Source organism: Mandrillus leucophaeus, unplaced genomic scaffold (genome assembly GCF_000951045.1).
Source record: "Mandrillus leucophaeus isolate KB7577 unplaced genomic scaffold, Mleu.le_1.0 Scaffold119, whole genome shotgun sequence".
NCBI classification, from domain to species: domain Eukaryota; kingdom Metazoa; phylum Chordata; class Mammalia; order Primates; family Cercopithecidae; genus Mandrillus; species Mandrillus leucophaeus.
The window spans coordinates 4428381-4437068 of NW_012100209.1; the positions used below are offsets into that span (position 1 = coordinate 4428381).

At 36.3% G+C, this 8688-nt stretch overlaps 1 pseudogene; it reads right to left on the minus strand.

Moving 5' to 3' along the window:
* Window positions 1–234: 234 nt before the first annotated feature.
* Window positions 235–1115, minus strand: LOC105529319 (annotated as a pseudogene).
* Between the last annotated feature and the right edge of the window lie 7573 nt (window positions 1116–8688).

Sequence of the window (8688 nt, forward strand, 5' to 3'; positions counted from 1 at the left end):
TAAGGGAGGGATAGCATTAGGAGAAATACCTAATGTAGATGACTGGTTGATGGGTACAGCAAACCACCATGGCAAGTGTACACCTATGTAAGAAACCTGCACGTTCTGCACATGTACCCCAGAACTTAGAGTATAATGATAAAAATGTTGTAGAAAGAGAGAAACTGATGAGTTTTTTTTTCATCAACCTTATTTCCATCTTGCTTAAATGCCTGTGGAAGAACGGCTTTAACACTATTTAGCAGTTCTTCCTACCCATTCAGTGGTCTGAGTAGTAGGAGGGCAAACCACCCTTCAGTGGCAGGCTGAGTGTTCCAGTGTTCAGTAGGTGGCTGCTGAATAGGCACAAAGCACAAATGCAACCTGCACACCTTCAGGCCAGTCTGCAACCTCACACTAAGTAGCAGTAAACTCAGGTGCTTAAGAAGTCTGTTCACGCTGAAATTCCTCCTTGGTTACAGCTTTTTCAGCAGCAACGTTCTCTTTCTTTACAATCTTTTCAGGAATTTTGTAGAAGTAGAGATCAGTCATAATCTCCCATGGGTGTTCACAGGAGATAGCGCCAAACACGTGCATAACTTCTTGGCCACCATCCACCACATCAGGTCCACCGAGTGAGCTGTTGTTGCATGGGATGGAAATGTCCACATAGCACGGAGGAAAACCCGTGTGATCTAGAGCAATGGTAGACAGGTTAGCATAACATGCCTCTATGAGAGGCTTGTGGTCAGCCCTGGAATCAGTAACCACCAGCAATGCAACTCCCGTAAGGCTGCCTGGATCTGGTTAATGAAGTTTCCAGGAGGAAGTGGTCATCAACAGGAGTAGCTCCAATGGCAGCAGTAAACTTCAGCACAGCCTGGTGGCCAGTATTTCTGGAGGATATGACACTGACATCAGCAGGGTTTTCAATCGCAGCAATGACATGAGATGCCAGCAGAAGCCTCTAGGTCCTCTTCAGATTTATGATGCAGATGCGATCACTTTTTCTTTTGTAAAAGTGCTGTTCCATTTGGAAGTCAAGGATGGTGCCACCTGAGTGGGTTCATACTACGAGAAATTTGAGGACATTTTCTGTCCTCCTTCATTTTCAGGACATCAAGGGCTCTGAACATCGTGAAAATTTCCCTTTAAGTTCCCTTTACGTCATGCCACAAATCTAGAACAAGTCCATGTGGATCTCTCCACAGTGCAAAGCTGTGGGAAGGTTTTAAACTGAAAATTTAGTATATTTAATAAAGATAGGACAATTCACATGATATATTGATCTATTTCCTCTTTAGTAAGCATTTGTTGTTTGTGCCTTTCAAATAATGTGTCCATTTATAAAAACTGGCCAGTTTATATAATATATTGGCATGAAGTTGTAGTACCCTTATTACCTTTTAAACAATAATATGACCCAGTGATTAATATATTTATAATTCAGTAGTCAGTACCATTCAGTTATTATATATGTGTAACCATCAACACAGTCAATTTGAGAACATTTACATCACCTCAAAAAGGAACTCTGTGCCTTTTAGCTGTAAATACCCTATCTTCCCATTTCCTGTCCACTCTCTCCTAGCCCTAGGCAACCACTAATATAGTTTCTGTCTCTATAGACTTATCCACTGTGGACATTTACTGTAAATGAAATCATAAAATATGTAGAATTTTATCTGTGTTTTAGTTTAAATATTTTCTGTTGGCCTCTCTTTGAGTTTACTATTCTTTTCTTCTTTGTCTAGTCTCCTTTTATACCTGTCAATTTTAAACAATTTTAGGTGTATTTTTGAGTTCTAAAATTTTCATTTTGTTATTTTTAGTTTCCCTTTTTCTGCTAAAGTTTTTCATCTCATTAGTCATTCTTTCATCTCTATTCTATCATTTTTTTCTTTTTTTATGTCATTTGTGTGTATTCTTTCATTGATTATTTTTTCAATTCATTTGGGGCTGTATTCTTCCTGTTTCTTTACATGTGCCCAATTGTTTAAATTATATATATGAAATTTTTAAAAAAGAATGATATATTCTGAACTAGAAAATATTTTTTAATAATATTCTCCTTTTTTGTCAGTTGCTGTGAGAGGCTGATTATTCAGATTCCACCATGCATCCAACTCACTTGGAGCTGGACAATGTCTTTATTTCTAGTTCAAATCATACTATAGCTCTAATTTCCTTTTATACTCATCCCAAATAAGCTGTGCTGCTACCAAGGAGTTGATCTCTTTGATCTTAATAGTTCAAAAAGCATTTGGTTGCTTATGCAGTCACTTTCAGACCGTATGCAATTCTAGCAGAGCCCTGAAACCCAAGCATAGGATGAAACAGATATTTTCCTGCTTTTCAGGTTTGTCCTTTCTGTTTCTTACCAGAATTCCTGTGGGGGAGAATTGTTGGGCTAAATTTTTTTTCATTGGAGTTCTTCCATTTGTAATCCACTGCAGCAGCCATATTATCATTAAAAGCTTCAGTAGTACAATTTTTTAATTCTAGCAAAGTCTCCCTGCTTATTCTGAAGACGTGCAATTCAACCCATCAATACCCAGAACAGGTAATTTGTCCCAGGAAAACAATATAGGACTTTGATCACCAAGAAAAGTGTTTTTCTACTTAGAATTTAGTTTTATTTAGATCTGTTTGCATCTACTGCTATTTGATGGTTTAAAGTATGAATTTTAGTCTATCCTATGGTTTACCTATTACCCTTTGATGGATTAAAGAAAAGTGTAAACTTCAGTTTATCCTGTGTTTTCTAGTTGCAGGAACAATCTTTTGTGACCTTCTACATTCTATCTGAAAGTAAACCCTTGGTGGCTTTTACATTTTTTCTTAAATACCTTATAATCCCCCAGATTTGCTCATTTATTAAAACACTTCCTAGCATTATGTCTGTACACAGTGGCTGTACTAAACTTATTTAATTATTGATCATAATTATATATTGTGAAAAATTCTGTAGTGTCATATTCTCCATGATTGTCATCATCATTTCATTTTAATATATAGTATGATGACATTTTGCTGTTTTTATTTTTGTGATGGAGCTTCTTGACTTTTGGAATAAGCAAGTTTATGTAACATTTGAGATCTGACTCTTGCTACATCCTCAACAAATTAAATTTCCTATATTTTAATCTTCACATCCTAGCAGGTACTTATTGTTTTCTACACATTTGTATAAGAAGTTTGTAAACTATACTCTATTTGTAGAGTATACAAATAGAAAATTTGTGTAATTGTAAGAATTATACAAATTTAGCCCAAAAGTTCTCCCGCACAGGAATTCTGGTAGGAAACAGAATGCACAAACATGAAAAGCAGGAAAACATCTCGGTTTTGTTCTATGCTTGAGTTTCAGGGCCCTGGTAGACCTTAAAGCCAAGGTAGTTGGAGTTCAAATCTTAACTTTATCACTGGGTGATCTTAGGCAAGTTTCTTATTCTCCATGTGCCTAAGTTTCCTGAATTGTAAAATGAAGATAAACAGGAATTATACCTTATAGGGTTCTTAACAGGTTTAAATAAATATTTTAAAATACTTAGGATAGTGGCTGGTATTAAAAAAAAAAGTACTCTAAGCCTAGGCAATATAATGAGACTCCGTCTCTACAAAAAAATAAAAATTATCCAGGTGTAGTGGTATTTGCCTGTGGTCCTCACTACTTGGGAGGCTGAGGTGGAAGGATCTCTTGACGCCAGGAGTTTAAGTTCATCCTGGGCAACATAGTGCGACTCTGTCTCTACCCACCCACCCCCAAACTAATTAACTAATTTAATGAAGCATTTTAAGAAATACTCTAAGAGAGTCTGTTTAATAAATAAGATGTTTTTGATCTTCAGAGCAATATCATTATCAAAATGAGTTTTTATTCTTAGTCACATAAAAACCTCACAAGACAAGGATGCCCTCTCTCACTACTCCTGTTCAACACAATATTGGATGTCCTGGCCAGGGCAATCAGGCAATACAGAAATAAAAGGTATTTGAATAGGAAGGGAGGAAGTCAAATTATCTTTGTTTGCAGATGGCATGATTGTATATCTAGAAAACCCCATCATCTCAGCACATAAGCTTCTTAAGCTGATAGGCAACTTCAGCAAAGTCTCAGGATATAAAATCAATGTGCAAAAATTGCTAGCATTCTTATACACCAACAACAGGCAAGCAGAGAACCAAATCATGAATGAGCTCCCATTCACAATTGCTACAAAAAGAATAAAATACCTAAGAATACACCTAACAAGGGAAGTGAAGGACTTCTTCAAGGAGAACTACAAACCACTATTCAGAGAAATCAAAAAGGATACAAACAAGTGGAGAAACATTCTATGTTCATGGATAGGAAGAATCAATATCATGCAAATGGCCACACTGGCCAAAGTAATTTATAGATTCAATGCTATTCTCATTAAACCACCATTGACATTCTTCACAGAATTAGAAAAAACTTTTAAAATTCAAATGGAACCAAAAAAAGAGCCCAAAGGCTAAGTCAATCCTAAGTAAAAAGAACAAAACTGAGGGTATCATACTACCTGACTTCTAACTATACAAGGCTACAGTAACCTAAACAGCATGACTTCAACCTATACTACAAAACTACAGTAACCAAAACAGCATTGGTACATTAACAGACACATACACCAATGGAACAGAGTAGAGAACTCAGAAATATGACTGAATGTATACAACCATCTGATCTTTGACAAACCTGACAAAAACAAGCATGGGGAAAGGATTCCCTAATTAATAAATGGTGCTGGAAAAACTGGCCAGCCATATGCAGGAAATTGAAACTGGACCCCTTCCTTACGCCATATACCAAAATGAACTCACTATGGATTAAAGACTTAAATATAAAACCCAAAACTATAAAAACCCCAGAATAAAATCTAAGCAATACCATTCAGGACATAGGCATGGGCAAAGATTTCATAATGAAGATGTCAGAAGTAACTGCAACAAAAATGAAAATTATCAAATGGGATCTAATTAAACTAAAGAGTTTCTAAACAGCCAAAGAAACAATCATCAGAGTGAACAGACAACCTATAGAATGGGAGAAAATTTTTGCAATCTATCCACCTGACAAAGGTCTGATATCCAAAATCTACAAGGAACTTAAATAAATTTATGAGAAAAAAAACAAACAGCTCCATTAAGAAGCGGGCAAAAGATATGAACAGACACTTCTCAAAAGAAGACATACAAGTGACCAACAAGTGTGAAAAAAAGCTCAACATCGCTGATCATTAGAGAAATGCAAATCAAAACCACAATGAGATACCATCTCATGCCAATTGGAATTGCTATTATTAAAAAATCAAAAAACAAAAGATGCTGTGGAGAAAAGGGAACACTTTAACACTGTTGGTAAGAGTGTAATGTTCAACCATTGCAGAAGACAGTGTAACGATCATCTCAAAGATCTAGAAGCAGAAATAGCATTTGACCCAGCAATTCCATTACTGGGTATATATCCAAAGGAATATAAATCATGCTGTTATAAAGATACATGCACAGGTTTGTTAGTGTAGCTCTATTTACAATAGCAAAGTCGTGGAATCAACCTACATGCCCATTAATGATAGACTGGTTAAAGAAAATGTGGAACATATACACCATGGAATACTATGTAGCCATAAAAAAGAATTAGATCATGTCCTTCATAGGGACATGGATGTAGTTGGAAGCCATTATCCTCAGCAAACTAAGGCAGGAACAGAAAACCAATCACCACAAGTTCTCACTTATTATTATATTTTATTTTGAGATGGAGTCTTGCTCTGTTGCCAGGCTAGAGTGCAGTGGCACAATCTTGGCTCACTGCAACCTCCGCCTACTGGGTTCAAGTGATTTCCCTGCCTCAGCCTCCCGAGTAGCTGGGACTACAGGCATGCACCACCATGCCCAGCTATTTTTTGTATTTTAGTTGAGATGGGGTTTCACCATGTTGGCCAGAATGGACTCCATCTCCTGACCTCGTGATATGCCTGCCACCTTGGCCTCCCAAAGTGCTGGGATTGTAGACATGAGCCACCACACCTGGCCTTGTTCTCACTTATAAGCGGGAGCTGATTGATGAGAACACATGACATGGGTCGGGGGAACACCACACATTGGGCATCTGTTGGGGGAAGGGAAAGCATCAGGAAGAATCGCTAATGGATGCTGGGCTTAATACCTGGGTGATGGGATGGTCTGTGCAGTAAACAACCGTAGCACACATTTACCTATGTAGCAAACCTGCATATCCTGCGCCTGTACCCCTGAACCCAAAAGCAAAGTTGAAAAAAAAAAGAAAAAGAAAATCTACTAGAGATATGAAGGTGGCAGTGCCAGGGAACCGGTGGTGGGAACCGCCTGACCAGACCAAGCAGCATGTAGGCCATGGTGGGACACCCGAGGGAGAATGCTACGCAGATGAGGTTTATCAGAACCAGATCTTGTGGAACTACACTTCAAAGTGCGAGGAACCCACAAACTACACAGTATCACATGAATGCCCTCTGCAAGGGTGAAGGGCCTGGTAGGATGGAAGGATGGAGGCAAGGCCAGAGAGGAGAGATTCCTCTCTGGAAAAAAGAAGAGCCCTAGGGACTGTGGAATGAGGGGTGTGGGTACCAGTGAAGGTGAAAATGCCTTCTCACACCCCACCTCCTTTCATAGACTTTGGGAGCGATGTCTTTGGAGAGGGCCTTGCCCATATCACATTAGATGTATTAAATATATTAAAATGCATCCACATCACTATGAAACATTTTCATTATAGAAATAAGAGGTTGAATAGCTTTTTCTAATTTTGCTTCTGAAATATAACTATTTTGCAGGAAAAAAATAGAAAACCACGATGTATTTATTTAAGAAGGGATATACAAATCTATCAGTATGTCTGATAAAGTCATTCAGGCGGACTATCAGGGATCTTACTTTTTGTAAAGATATAGTAAATTTTAATTAAAAATAGAAATTTGCCAGAATATTATTTAAGTTTTCTGCTTGCCATGAGTAGCTCTGTCAGTTTTACACAAAACTACATTGTAGGTCATCTTCTAAACTCTATCTTCTTCGTACTGCTTTTCTGTATCTTATTTAAGGACAATGCAAGAGTGAGAGAGAAAATAAGTTGTCTATTTGACTAATATAATAAGCACAGTCCCACGATTTTGCTCTCTAAAATATTTTTTAAAATTTTATACCAATACATTTGCCAATAGTTACATTGTTCCTATGCTATTTATTTCTAGAAAATATATATTAACGATGGCAAAATGTCAGGGTTTTTTATTTGTTTTGTCTTGTTTTGATTTAAGAGAATGTAGAAACACAAAGGCCTAGCTCATTTGTCAAATGATGCCATAATTAATGAAGACTATTCTTAAATTCTGAAAAATATGGTAGTGCTATCTTTAGATTTCCAGAAGGTGGTACTATTGCTACATACAAGAAGACAGAATGTATGACCTGAAAAACAGTTATTTTAACTTATATATATATTTTTTTTTATCAGATTTGACTTTCAGTAGCATTTTCTAAAGTATATTCTAAAGCATAGGGACTTTCTTGAATACTAAATCAAAACAATAATTCTTGGTGAGTTAAACAAAGTTAAGACAGCTTACACAAGACTTCTTAGAACCTTTAATATGCAGATATGGAATGTGAATTGAAGATTTAGTGTGAGGCATTTCTCACAATTATTTTACCCTGGAATTCCCTTTTTACAGAATGTATTTAAGGATTTGTTTTTAATGGAATGAAGTTAAGGAAATCTTTTTAGAGGAATTCAAACCCAATAGAATATGTCATGACAATCCACAGAATGGGAGAATTTTTTTGCAAATGATATCAGTAATAAGATAATTGTATCTAACTATATCAAGAACTATTATATATCACAAATAAAACACAAATAATCCAATTAAAAATGGGTAAATAATATGAACAAGCATTTCTTCAAAGAAGATATACAAATGGCCAATAAGCATGTAGAAAGATTCAACATCATTAGTCATTAAACAAAGCAAATCAAGACCACAACGAGATACCATTTTGCACCCACTGGAATGACTATAATAAATAGAAGATAGTAACACATGTTAGTAAAGATGTGCTGCTAGAAGTGTAATTGATGCAGTCACTTTGAAGAACAGTTTAGCAGTTCCTCAAAATGTTAAACATAGGGTTACCATATGACCCAGCAATTCCACTCCTAGCTATATACCTAAGAGAAATGAAAACATATATTCATATAAAAATTTGTATATGAATGTTCATAGCAGCATTATTCATAATAGCTAAAAAGGAAACAACCCACATTCCATCATCTGATAAATGGATAAATACAACTATTGTATATTTATTCACTGGAATATTATTTGGCAAAAAAAAAAAAGACTACTGACATATGCTACAACATGGAAAACTCTTGAAAATATTATGCTAAGCAGCCAGTCACAAAGGACCACATACTATTTAGTTTTACATAGGAAATGTCCAGTATAGGCAAGTTTATAGGAACAGGAAGTAGATCATTGGTTGTCTAGGGTGTGGGTGGGTGGTAATAAGATTTCAAACACCCATCTAGACATTTGGATCTCTCCTTGAAGAGTTAAACTATGTATTTCTGAGTCTCAGTAGCCAATCCTGGGGCATGTGTGCTTTTCCCTTTTCCCTTTTGTGTGAAAACTATATATA